This window comes from Humulus lupulus, chromosome 4, assembly GCF_963169125.1.
Source record: "Humulus lupulus chromosome 4, drHumLupu1.1, whole genome shotgun sequence".
Classification (NCBI taxonomy): Eukaryota; Viridiplantae; Streptophyta; class Magnoliopsida; order Rosales; family Cannabaceae; genus Humulus; species Humulus lupulus.
Window position 1 is genome coordinate 229916236 of NC_084796.1, and position 14921 is coordinate 229931156.

A 14921-nucleotide genomic window follows, 5' to 3' on the forward strand; every position below is an offset into this window, starting at 1 on the left:
CCTATGTAGCAACACACCATCATTATTATAGCCTAATTATTAGCAACCCTTAAAGAAACCCATAAACCTCATAAACAACATATAAATAGACATTTAAGCAAACTATTAAGCAACTACAATACTACTATCAAGCAAGCTCTTTAGTAACATTTTTAACCCCTTAAGCAACTAGGAAGCAACATATATTCAGCAACTCAAATCATTATAAGTAACATAAGTAACTCATAAACAACATGTAAGAGCAACATTTCAAACACCCAACAAAATAACAGAGCAACAAAAGTAATAATAGAGAAATTAAAGCTACCAATTGATCTAAGAAAAATATAAAATCATATTTACCTCATTTCAATCACTCTTTAAATCCCTAGAACTTGGTAATTGTTTGTTCTCACACCTTCTTCTAATTGCTTGTTTTATGAATATTATTGCAGCAACCTAAGGATTTAAAACAACCCATTCAGACTCAATCAAATCAATCAACAACATATACAACAAATAGAGAACCTCTTAAGAAAGCTCTTCAGCAACTTTTATAACTCCTTAAGCAAATAGGAAGCAACCTATTCAACAACATGTACAATATTCAGAGCAACCCATAAGCAACATGTACAATATTCAGAGCAACATTTGAAACATCCAACAAAAAAACAGAGCAACAAAAGTGAATAAGCTTAGAGCTTACTTGAAAGTTGTAGAGATTTGAGTGGTTGAGTTTGTTTTTTATGTCAAAATTCAATAGGATTTCAACCTAATTACAAATTTTGCTGAGATTTTATTGGTTTTTTTAATTTTCAATGTGACCTAGATTGATATGATGATTTTGATTTGAGGGGAGGAGATTTTAGGTTGCTTTTCAAAGGTTTACAACTCTGACAATGGTTGTTACCAGAGCTGGTAGAGAAAAGAAGATGAGTAAGAAGTGTAGGTTGGAGTGGTGGAGATCGTATAGAAGGGAGGGTGAGATACCGAAATTTGGACTTGCAAATAGTAAAATTGAAAGAAAACATTAAAATAATATATTAATGAATTAATTTTTTAGTTACCGTATTTTTGCAAAAAACTTATATATAACCGTATATACAAAAAAATCCCTAAATTTTAAAAGTATATTCCGGTAAATATTTGTAATATTTCGTTAAAGTGAACAAAAAAATCGTTAAAACCAATCATTTTTGTTATCTACACATTTTTTATATGAAAGATATATATATATATATATATAATACTTTTAAATACATAAGTCATGTATGTATTATATATAAACCAACATAAAAATGACATTAATTTATATACTAGCAATTTTAATTATTTTTTTAAAATATATATTTGTGTGTGTTTTTTTATTAAATTTTGAGAGAAAAGTAAAGAAAAAAGAAACAAAATGTATGTTTGGTAGAAGAAAAAAGTCGGTGGAAAACAAAAAGGGAAGTAGAAAAAAAAAATCAAGTAGATCTACCAAAATATTTTCCTTTCCAAATTAACTAAAGAGAAAAATGAGTGGATTTTCATTTTTTTTATTTTTCTTTTAGATTTGTAACTAATACATCCTTACTCATTTAATTTTAAAATATAACAACAAAAATGTACAAAAGTAATTGTACGTAAACGAGTTGTTTCGTAATACTTTTAAAAAATAATCTTTTGTTTATTCAATTAAAAAAGCAAAAACAAAATACGAAAATGCGTTCGATAATTAATTTCTTTTAAATTTTTATTAAAAACTTTAAAATCAATTTATTTATACTTTAAAAAATAATAATAATAATTTTTTCTCTTCCCTCCTATATCAAGTCCTTGTTTTTTTTTGTTTTACTCCATAAACTCCATTTTTTTTTCTCCTTCCGTAATCGATTTTAATTATGGTGAGAAATGTACAGAGTGTCCCAAAACTCAAGCTCGTCTACAACAATGGCAAAGAATCCAATCTGAAGATCGATCGATCTCATTCCCGCCAACACAATGTTTCCTACATCCTCAAGCACATACTAACTTTACCATTGTTGGCCATAGTCACTGACGACTATGGTTTACCGAAATTCATGGTGAGTTACTTCTGTGCCATTGATGATGGTTTGCCGGAGTCCATGGTGGGTGCCCATTTAGGATATCAACTTAAAAATATTTTTCATTTTTTTAAGACAAAAAATAAAAGTGGATACTAAATATTTTTTATTTTTATTTTTATTTTTATTTTTTCTATATTTTATATGTAAATTAAATTAAATTAAATAAAACTCCACGTCAAACCCAAAATTATGAGAAAATAACAATAAAGCCATCCCAACAAACTTAACTTACTATTAGCCCCCATATATAATTTTTGTTGGCTCTGTCACTAAGATTGTCAGTGCCTAGGCGTTACGTACACTTGTTAATTCTTAAAATTAGGATATTAATCTTGTTGTAGTGTGAGAGCATATTGGTGAGATTATTTCGGTGCAAAAACCAAGAGATTAGTGTTTGAGATTTATTATATTGTCAGCTAAATAAAATTTTAGTATTGGGTAAGGTTTGTGTGCATTCTTGTGTGAGCTAGAGTTGTCCAAAATTGTTGATATACTAAAGAGTGAGAGCTAAGTGCTGTCTTAGAAAAATTACCACAGGCTGGATTTTTTTTATATCTATATATGAATCTTATTTCTTTGTTAGTCCATTAGGACTTGTTTGGTGCATATAGGATTGAATGAGATTATTGTATTGTATTTAGATATAGATAAATTTAGTACTAAGTCACTAATAAGTAAATTCAAATAAATTATTTTTACTTAAGGTTTGTTTGATATAGTATCGGATCTACATTGCATAAATATTATATTATAATTTTAAAGAATAAGATTATTTAAATATTAATACTTTAATATCTTTTTCAATTAATTTAAATGTTTTAAAAAATAAAACATAATATATGTGAGGTCGATGGTCATTGTTATTTGATAACTTGTTATTTGACAACTTAAAGAATTCAACACCACTTAATGTGGTATGTCAATTTGCACCAATAGTGCTATTGGTATAAATTTTAAAATGTGTGTGACCTAATTATTGATTTGCACCAATAGCATAATGCCATTTCAATTGGTGTTTGACACTTTAGCAATACTTAAATGAGAAATGCTAAAGAACATCCTAAAGTGTCCAACGACTCTAGGACATGTGACATATTGTTATTAATGCAAGTCAATATTAAATTTTATGTGAGACTCGATACTAAATTACACCAATAGCAATATGTCACATCCCATAGTTTTAGTCACCCTAAAGTGTCCCACAGCAATGCTCCATTAAAATGTGTAATTAATTATGACGGGATCTATTAGTATTGGAAGCAGTAAAAAGTGGGAATTACTACTTTTGAGTGAGATACATTATTCCGCTACAGTTTTGGTTGGGTTAAATATTCTCACCTAAATGAAACTAATTTTGGGTGTGGATTTTTAATCCTAGTCCGAAATAAGCAACAAATATAACATAAGAATAAATAATTCTTATTATAGTCTTACTTATTCTTTGTGCGATGTGGACCCTTATGACTTTCGTGTTAGGGGACTCTAAATTGGAATAGTTTTGCATTCGTTGATAATATAAATCTTGGTGTTATTGTGTTGATAATTTATTGATTTTAGCATTTTCGTTTTCTAAGTTTTGAATTTTATGAAATTACAATAATATATTAACTGATGAGATTTTATTATGTTGTATCATAATTCAGTCAACAACAACACTGACTCAATGTAACACTAATTAAATGAATTTCCACACGCTAGAGCTGGTTAGCATGCACTGTATACATGTGTATGGGTTTTGCCGGCCTTATATTCCTTTATTATAAGCTTCTATTTTTTCTTCCATAGTGTGATATCATTGCGACTACATTAATTCTTGTTTCAGTGAATAATTGGGTGGTCGTCATTAGACCATATTAATTAACTATACTATTGAAATTGATTAGTGTTAGTACTTGAAATAATAACCAATATTTAAGAGGGGACTGCAAAAGGTATAATTAAATAAACGTAAAGCAGTCGTAATTCACAACAGTAGTTGGACCAAAGCTAGTTAATTACTATAAAAGTAAGTTCTTAGGGCCTTTATTACGATGAATTCATAGTTTTTACATTATTGGAAAAGTTGAAGATAGTTTGAAAACTTGCATCACTGTGTTTGCTTGTGCACTAAAACCTTATCTATGAATCCTGTGAATATCACATTTTGTGTTTGGTTATGCATAGAAATCTGTCAAATTTTCATATTTTTAAAAAATTAATATAATAATATATTTCATCAAAATAAAATAATTATAAATAGCAAATGACATTTTAAAATATTACAAAAAAAAATCTTAGATTATAATTTATAAACAATTTTACTCATGAAATATTCTTTAAACAGAATTAAAAAATATAGTTATTAAATACTAGAATTGAGTATAATTTTTAAAAATACCCTTATTTTATTTTTAATAATATTTCATTTGTTTTTTTAAACTAAAGTGATATTACATATCGATTTCTTTAAATAAACAAATAATATTTATCAATTTATAGTTTGATATATGTAATTTATATATTATAAGCTTCAAAAATAAAATAAATCATTAACTAAAAAATTATTGGTTTTAGAATTTTTTTTTTAAATAATAATTTAGAAGTGTTTGACATTCCTGAGTATCTGTAAACCATCTATCAGATGAGTTTCACTTGAACTTAAAATCAGAAAAAGTTAAAACTCCTGGAGTATAGTTTCCTGGATTAGAAAAAGTCAAACGCAATACCAAATATGGGATTCTCATTCTCGTCTCTAGATTCTTGCATATCAAATAACTCCTTAATGGCTCCCTTTTAAGCTCAAGGTCCCACATGAAATGACAGTCTGTTACACTCTCTACATTCAGGGTAATATATATAATTATTATTTTTATTATTAATAATTAGTTGAAGTATATTTATTTAGTTGTGTATATATATATATATAATTCAATAATGTAATATTTATATTTCGGCTTAGAAGTTTGGAGTAGTGCAAGTTGGTGAGAAAAAATGGTCCCAATAGGTTATCTGGTCAAGAAAATTATGATACCAAATTCATGCACTTCATCTCAAGGCAAGCAGATGGTAGGTAGAGGATGATGACCTCTAAGCTCCAAGGTTTTGTAAAGGAGAGTTAATATTACTTGCCATTTTGATGGAACTTGAGCCATAGATTTAAATAAATATATATTTATATAAATACACACACTTGTTCAATTCAATATTATGATAATAATTACAACTTGTAGCAGTAGTAATATATATAGTACTATATATATACTAATTGTAGATTTTGAATATATATAGATGTTGCAGTAACAACAACAGTGGAAGCTCTTCCAGAAGGTATTCTTACAGAGAAGAAATTAAAGAATTATTGTCTTCGAGGAGAGATAAATATAAATTATAAGAACGCTATATATATTGCCTTATCTTCCATATCGCAACATTCGACCATGATTCATGAGCACAAAATCATAGAAAAAACTTCATTGTTTTGTATAGGGTTTCGGCTACACAGTTGAACTCGATTACAAAACTGATCACATATATGTAAAATTGATAATCCTTTTAGTATTAAGAGAATAAAGAAAATATAAAATGTGCACTACTAATTATTAAATAACCCCTAAGGTAATTAATTATTTGATATATTAATTGAGTTCACTGATTGATATATTTAGATCATGCTCAGCCACTAGCTATATTATTTGTATGAAATACCATAATTTCGAAGGTCATATATTACTTTATTCGTATTTCACTCAAATCTTATATCACATCTGGTCCCCCATCGTTTTCTATTTGCAATTATGATATTGGAAGAAAGAAGAAATAAAAAGTTATTGTATGGTAAATCGACCATATTATTCATCTCATTGATGCTGCACTTTTTACGAACTACTGGTCATGTTTCATAAATTTTCATAACAAATTAATTATGGTTTCCAATAGTATAGTTCTTTTCACAATATGCTGGACAAAGAAGACTCATTATTAGAAACATATTCTTGATTAAATATGTGATTATGTATCCTGAAAAGACGTTATATATGCATATTATTATATCATGTAGTTTTATCCCACTTGTGTTAAATGGGGTAAAAGTCAAGTTAATTAATAAGCTAATAATTATGAGTTAATATACTGAGTTTGAAAAGTGTAATTTGAATTGGATGGTAGGATTTGATCATTTTTATTATATTTATGACTTTGTAATTGAGAAAACATTCAATAAAAAAAATATAATCCAACAACTTATTTAATCTACTAATATAACATAATTTATTATTATTGAAAAATTTGGGATACTTTTATCTTGTCCAATTTTTATTATTTTTATGTATTTTAATAATGATAATAAAAATAAACTGTATCTAACTTATTTTCATATATATATATATGATTTATTTTTACTGACAAATGAGTAACTTATTCAATTTTTTTGTATTTTTTTCTCTTATATATATTTATATTAATCTTATTTGATCCAAATATGACTACCCTAGAGTACGTACCTACATATTTTCCAAGTTTTTTTTTTTGTTATGCATATTTTCCAAGTTATTTGCCTCTTTTTGACCAGTGAAACAATCAAATGGCTTTTCTTTCTTCAAACCCACTAAGTGTAGAAATGTATATACCTTTTATATATATTTAATAGATATATATTATTAATTAATTATAACATATTTTTGTGACTGAATGTTATTTTTTAAGGGGAACAAAATATCATTATAGTTGAAACAAAAAAAGTACCAAAGGTACAAAACTCAAAGAGTGTACAAATCTATCACCCAATAAGACATAATAAGACCTATTACATAAATGGAAAAACACCAAATAATAAATCACAACCGCAACAAGAAAAACATGCATAGATTAGATCACAACCCCCGAATAGACAGACAAAAACGCCATTTTAGAAATCTTGCAAATAAGCAATGGCGCTCCAAGTTGAATCAGCGACACCACTCTAATAAATCTGAAATAGGAGAAAGATCACATGTCCACACACTAAAATAAAAATCCAACATCTAGGTTTAAAAAAGACAAGGTGAAATACTATGATTACAAACCAAAGCAACAAACACAAATAGCAACATACCTAACAAAACACATCAAATAGTAACAAACGCAAAACTGAATAAAATAAAAACAAAGCTAAATTAGAATAGATTAGAAAACACACAAAATTTAAATATAAACCCCAAGTAGGGGCACAAGGCGCTGTGACAAAAGCAAAGAGCAACATCTCCTACCCTTGGCCTTAAGCACCCACGAGCCACGTCTTGGAGTGCATCACCAACCACTACTAGAAGCCCACAATTTGTAGGCCACAACCCCACCTCCAAATTAAGATGTTGGAGAATGTTGTGAAGATGAGCTAATTAAGTGACATCGCACGTCTCTGACACCGAAGAAACCACCCAGACACTAGAGAAGAAGAATCGAAGGACGATGTAAAGCCACCCTTGCTACCAAGAGCCACCTCATGCAGACCAGTAAGGGAGAAAGAGGACCCATCAGTTGAAGCCCACCATAGCCCCAAGAGGCAGCGATGAAAATCCTGTCGAGCAGCCAAGGTCAGTTAAAGAAGAAACCTTAAACGAAGGAAAGGGAGAGTCATAGGAGACGAGAGCCTTTTTTTCTAAAAAAAATGTTGATTTACTAAAAGTGACTTTTTGTAACAACAAAATATTACTTTAAATAATATTTAGTCACAAGTCATCACTAATATAGTTTTAGTCAAATTAAATTATATATATATTGTTGTGATCAATCTATCACAAAACAAGAACAATAACTAAACAGAAAACTTCACAGCTAAAAATGGCAGAATCTTAACAAACAACAACAAAGTAATAAAACTTAGCTTTGCATAGGGATAGACGTGGATCAACTCATTTCCGAGTCTACATCCACGGGAACAACCTTATAGGCTTTGTACTATATTTATTGATCAAAAGAGATTACAAAAATGACAGCAGCTATAAATATTTTACAACAAAAATCAGAGTTCTTGAGTATCAGGATTGCAAGAACTTAAACTCTTCTTCTCTCTACTTCTTGGAACAGATTTCTTCTTATCTTGACACACCCCTGAAAAATAAAATGTGTATATATATATATATATAAGTCAGAGAGATACAATGAATGGCTTTTTAACTGCTGTCAATTATATTGACAGATCATCTTAGGTGAGGCTGACTTGTCAAGTGTTTGAACCACATCACTAGAAATCCACCTTGGTTCAAAAGCACTTGAATGTCTCCTTCAGGATAGTACAGGCTATTCCAAAACCTCACAAGAGGCCTAACCATATTCTCCTATATTTAACAAGTTCAGGCAGTGCCTAAACTTGTCTTGAGTGACCCTTTTTGTGAACATATCAGCTGGATTATTAGCTGTGTTTATCTTCTTAACTTGAACTTCTCTGTTAGCAATCACCTCTCTAACAAAGTGCAGTTTAATATCAATATGTTTGGATCTCTCATGGAACATGGGATTCCTCATTAAGTGTAGAGCACTCTGATTGTCACAGTGAACCGTGATGTTTTCTGAATTAAATCCCAGCTCTTTAGTAAGTCCCTTTAGCCATATTGCTTCTTTAATAGCTTCTGTGGCTGGCATATATTCAGTTTCAGTTGATGATAATGCAACTACTTTCTGCAAGTTAGCCTTCCAACTAACACACCCTCCTTGAACTGTAAATACATACCCAGTTAAAGATCTTCTTGTGTCTATACAGCCAGCATAATCTGATTCTACATACCCGACTACTTCGCTTTCAAACAATGGTTCTGAGTTAAAGATTAGTCCAACATTTAGGGATCCTTTTATATACCTTAGAATCCATTTAAGAGCACTCCAATGTTGCTCATCGGGGTCTGCAATAAAACGACTTACTATGCTCATTGCATAGGCCAAATCTGGCCTGGTGCACACCATGGCATACATCAAGCTGCCAACTCCACACTACAAGAAAAAATGCTTTTAATAACACCAACAATGTGTTATCAAAACATACCATAACACTTTTTGATGTGTTAAGACCGACTATGTTATCGTAGGTCAGGGTACTTTACATAACACTTTATCATTGTTATACAGATGTGTTATTATACTGTCAACGATAACACAATTTCTGTGTTATTTTAATAAATAGATAAGTGTTTAATTATGTTATTTATAGTCGATTATATAACACATTTCAATACTTATAAATTTGTGTGTTATACTACACTTTAGTATAACACATGTGTTATATTAGCTTAGAGAAACATAATCTTTTGTTACTTACACAAAACTAGGTAAACAAATATGAAAGTTGAAGCCAAATAAGGTAACATAAATAGATTTTTATTAATTACTCAAATGTAATTACAATATTTAGTCTACTAGTCTAGGCTTAAGAAATCATATTACAACATAATTTATGCCCAATTCAGATTCCTTTATCACTAAATACAAAACAAGAAATGTGTACAAAAATTAGTGAAATACATTATTCCATTCTAAAGGCCTCAACTACAAATGTTGTCAAGAATTTCTCCAAAGAAATCATCTCAATATACCTGCACATTGTAAAAAAAAAAGTCCTTTTATTATTAAGAACATAAGACTTAAGCTAGTTTCCACCTCTAAGCATATAAAGTTTAAATTAAATTTGTAATAACTCCAAAACTTGACAAAACAGTAGGGTATAGCAAGATGTACTACCATGCAAAACAACGACTAAAGCAACAAAACATGCAACTTAAAATAAGGCTTGTGAAATGTATCAAGATAACAAATATATCATTCTCAATGATCAAAAAGTATGTGATGAAGAATTGATTCCAGAACTCTAAATTCTGTCAATATATCCCCAAAAAAATTAAAGAATAAAAACAGAATCACACTTTGACTTCTTATACAACAAAATCATAAAGAAAAACAATAAAATAAAAATGCACCTGGAAACTTCTTTAGCATCTTTAATATAAGGTTTAGCCCAATTTCTGCAATAAAACTAAAAATAAAGTTAGAAAAAAGAACTCATCCAGAAATAGTCTTGTACATTTTTGTGACAGTAGAGTATAAATGTTATTTTGTTTTATTCAACCTTTTTCAGCTGGTATGCTAGCATGAGACATGAAGCAGGGCAGGCTTATGAGAGACTTCACACTCCCTGTTAACAGATGAAAACTGCATTGTAAGTGCTGAAGGTGAGCAAAATTTTGAAGCAATTAGCATATATGTCAAACTCAAAGCCAAAACTTTATTCATCTCAAGTGATTTTGCAAACTTAAAAGTTCGGCCTTGAAATATTAAGTTAGAAGGTAAAGTATTAATTACTAACATAATTCAAACTTACCCAAGATGCACAGTACAAGTTCAAGTACATATAATAGAGTTACAATATTGTTTTGAATTAGTTATGTGAAGTCAAGACAATGTATATGATAAATGACCAGGCTATAATTCATAACTACAAGAAATAAATATTAAATAATTACGACCTTAACAAGTCAGAGCTTTACAGTTGTAAAAAAGGATTATAAGAAAATTATAAAGTGATAAAAGCATGAAGTTTCGCCTGCTGCTTCTCAATTCGTAAAGCAGAGCCAACCCTAACCCTTCTGCATTTTGTAGAAAGTACAACTCTTTTGCTAATCTGAAAAAAAAAATTATAATAAGGGCCTGAAGTTATAAATTATAACATTACAGTTCACAGTAAAGAAAGTCCATGCATAACCTTTTCCCTCTTACAGCCAGTACACCTGCCATCACATCATTGTGCCCAGCAACGAACTTGGTAGCTGAGTGCATAACAATGTCTGAATGAATCAAAATCCAACAGTTTTATAGAGGAAATAAAAAAGAGTGATCTGTAGAATGTAAAGTTCATGTTTTATATTGCTACCAGCTCCTAGTTCCAGAGGTTGTGACACTACAGGAGACATTATACTGTTATCCACCAAGACAAGAGCATCATGAGCATGAACCATTTTAACTATTTACTGAAGATGCACAAAATAAATACAGAAAAATAATTGCACTTTAAAAACATTACCTGCCATTACTCTAATAGGGAAGTCAGATTCACGATCGTTGATGGTATAAATCAGTGTATGATAAAAACTTATTCAAGTATCTTATGCAGACCACACCATTTGCTGAATAATTTCTTTGGAACAATCTATGCACATATGACTCCACTCTTAGATTCTCAGTACACAAAAAGCCTGTCAAAACAAAGTGAACAATTTTTTTTATTATCTTTGAAGCAAAATAACATACACAGAAGAAAAGGAAATTGGTAATAAAATAAGAAAGACAGTGAAGATAAAAATCATAATGCAGCATGTGGACATGGAATTCAAACTTTCAAAAACCATCTTTAGAGATGTAAAATAATCTCAAATTACTACAGGTCCTACCATACTACAAACTGAAAAGCTCTAACAAAAGATTTCTTTGATTATCTAAAAGTTTCACATCAAACTGAGAAAAGATTAACTTTTCGAGGATCCCTTAAGCCTCCCAGTGAATTCTAAAGAATTCTCAAAGTTACAAAATAATTCCACAGCCACTACTATCCTATATCCCATATGCTAACAACACACAACAATAGATTCAATCTAATAAATATAACTAACTCTCAAAACAGTACACAACACAAAATTGATCCTCAGAACATATATTAGCAGTTTGCGCACAGAATACACATAAATAAATCCAATCCAATGAACTCTTTGGCCTATGAAAATAAAGTAACTACAAAAGAAGAAGCTTTAAAGGGAAGCTGTGGTTAGAAGGGAAGCCCAAAAATTGGCCGCTGCGATTTATGGCATCTGGTGCAACAGAAATGCATGTTATAAAGTTTCTGGTCTGGCAGTTGTAATTTCTTTCTGTGTTTTTAATATACTCCTTTTTTCGATAAAAAAAAAAAGTTGAAAAAACTAAAAAACTCAAAATAGATGGAAGTTGTAACAGTATAACTAAATACAATTGAAGCTAACAAAACTAACAAACCAGAAACAGAAAACAGAGAATCTTTAACATATGAATATGATAGAAACAGAGAATCTTCTCTCACACCTGCAAAACAAATCCAAAAGTAATTCGCTGAAGTTTACCATCAAAACCCAGCCAACTGCTAAGTGGACTCCTAAAAACAACTATATGATCAGTACCACTCTCATTCCAATAAAATAAGGTTCTATTTCGACTAGTTCATAACTTGTAATTATGTTCAATTATAGTCGAGATTAATTCCAAAACATCATCCTCATCAATTTTATTGTCTATGATTTTATCTGGAATAAATGGGGTTATTTATTACAGTCCATAACTTTTGGAAAAGAGGCAGAAATTGCAGTAGTCTTCCTAAACAATAGACATTGGTTCCCTTTCCAGCTTTGATTTTTCAATTCATGTGAACACTCCAATCTCAAATTCACTTGAGAACAACAGTCGTGCATAGTTACACTAAATTTCTATCAACTTATCTTTTCGAATCAAGCAAGTTAACCAAAAACCCAACTATGTGTCACCTAAAATTACAAGTGTTGTATTTGCACTTTCCCTAACAAAATATATTACTAGTTCTTTATATAGGCATAAACACAAATTTACTAATGCTATGAATGAAAACGAGATGAAAGAACACATTCACAACTTTACAGAACAAAAACATAAATTTTCATTTATTTTATGTCATCCACTCGAAAATCTAGGGCTGCAAAAGAAGGAAAAGTTAGCAGCAAATAATAATGCTACTCTTTCATAATCTATTCCCCCAAATAATAAGCACAACACTGTTCTTGATAGATACATGTACACCCGATCTATATCTATGTTATTTATCTACCAAACTACTTGCTGAGCACAGTACACATAACAAAGAACAAAATGAATAGTAAAATAGAGAGACTGCACAATTATAAAATACATATATGCATTGGAGAATAGTAAGATTTAATTTACAATGCAGATGATGTCAGTATGTAGACCTGTGTTAGACTAGATCACCACAACAGTCAACAGGTATATATACAATCTCATTGTACTTATCCACAATAGCTTACAGTTGCTCCTTCATTACCCACCTTCGCAGGCTGATGTTCCACGTTCTAATTCTAGTAATGAGCTCCATAGAAACGCAGAAACTTTAGTTCTTTCACCTTTTCCTATAATAAAGAGAAGAAAAAGAAGCATAAATAACATGACTACTAGTACCGCCTTTCATTTAAAAGCAAATATTGACCAGAATTTTGAGAAAGACCTGACGCTTTTCTTCAGGTTGGGATGGGAAATGAAACCCTGTTGAGCAATTTTCCAATACTTCAGGACTCTTCATCCATGCTCTGCGTGCATCACTCACTTTTATCTTGTACTTGAACATCTGAAAGTAGAGATCATCGTCTGAGTCAAATAGAAAAAGTTCTTTCCCACCTAGATTTTTGGTTTTTGATTATTATTATCAGAGTTAAGCAGATTTTAATCAATGGTTTCCTGATAGGTCCTTCTATCATCAAAGAAGAATGTTGTATTTGAGAAAAGATGTAAGCATAAGGAAGATGGAAGGTGTACAAACCTTTGAAAGAGGAACCGTTGGTTTCTCATCATGCCTGTCGACAATTGCTCCAGTCCCCTGGCACTTCAGACAGAATACATAATTTATTTGGGGCCTTAGAGATTTCATATCATTATCGTTTTGCATTTCATTGTTCTTGGCCGCAGTTTTTCTTCGAGATCTTCGTTTAACTTTTACATTATTTGGCTGATTTGTGAGCATTTCAAGTTCACATAGAAGAACCCAATGTATGAGGTAGGAAGTGTGAAATAAATGAAATGCATGTATGCATACAAGACAGATCAAAATAAGAAAATAGCTTAACTTAAAAAAAACTAGGCTCCACTTGATACTTAGATTTTGAAGATAAAAATATCAAAGACAAATGAAAAGTTAAAGAAAGAGAAAGCTAACCATATAAAACTTTATTTTGAAATTTGTATCTTTCATAGTCAATATAATCATTCTAAATACTATCAATATACATTACATTTTCCTACCACAAAGTTTAAGATTTAACAAAAAATGATTTGCTGGCTCTCTCAATAGAATCCAATTATCAAACAGAGCTTTAGAGATCCTAAAAGTAATAACAAATGCATAGTAGAAAAAGTATGGATAGGGATGAATGAAAAGATACATATGTGAGTTGTTTAGCAGTCTTACCCCATTCACATTTCGACTACTGCAAGCAAGCCTTCTAGTCTTCACATTCATGAGTGCTACTACATCTTTTCCGGGAAGCATCTTGTGTTGGCAAATATCACACATTCTTTCAGATGCTAAGCGTTGTTGCCGTCTCAACTCCCGCCTTAGAACGCACAAATTCCTTAGAATGTCATTACTCTTCATATAACAAATTTAACCAAGTCATACGAATTAATAAATACATATACACTAGGAATTTGAATGTATATTTACTTATATATAAATAATCTGTATATGAATGATCATTACCAAAATCAAAAGAAAGAATCAAAGTAAAAAAAAAAAAATATTTATATTATATAGATGGAGACAGAGAATGATTCAAAAATCGAAACTTTGAGGACCTGAATGGATGATTCTTATTCTCTACCCAAACTAATTTAATAATTAGTGACCTTTCATGGTGACTTCTGAAGGGCAAAACTTTTAGAAGTATAATTGAAAAGTACCTATTGAGCCTCTGAGTCGTCCAGCCCCAACGAGCCACCAAGCCTCCGCGCCGTCCAGCCCCAACGAGCTCCCAAGCCTCCACATCCTGCCCAGCCCCTGCGCCGTTGAGCCCAGACCCGAGACCCCCCCACCCGCCGTCGAGCCTAGCCCTCGAACCACCAATCGTTGCT

The 14921-nt window shown here is 30.6% G+C and overlaps 1 long non-coding RNA gene across 1 annotated transcript; it reads right to left on the reverse strand.

The window, feature by feature from the left end:
• Positions 1-9376: 9376 nt before the first annotated feature.
• Positions 9377-10330, reverse strand: LOC133829437 (uncharacterized). The gene is made up of 2 exons (XR_009891777.1): positions 10138-10330; positions 9377-10044 (listed from the first exon to the last, which is right to left on the reverse strand). It is a non-coding gene; the product is annotated as an uncharacterized LOC133829437 (long non-coding RNA).
• Between the last annotated feature and the right edge of the window lie 4591 nt (positions 10331-14921).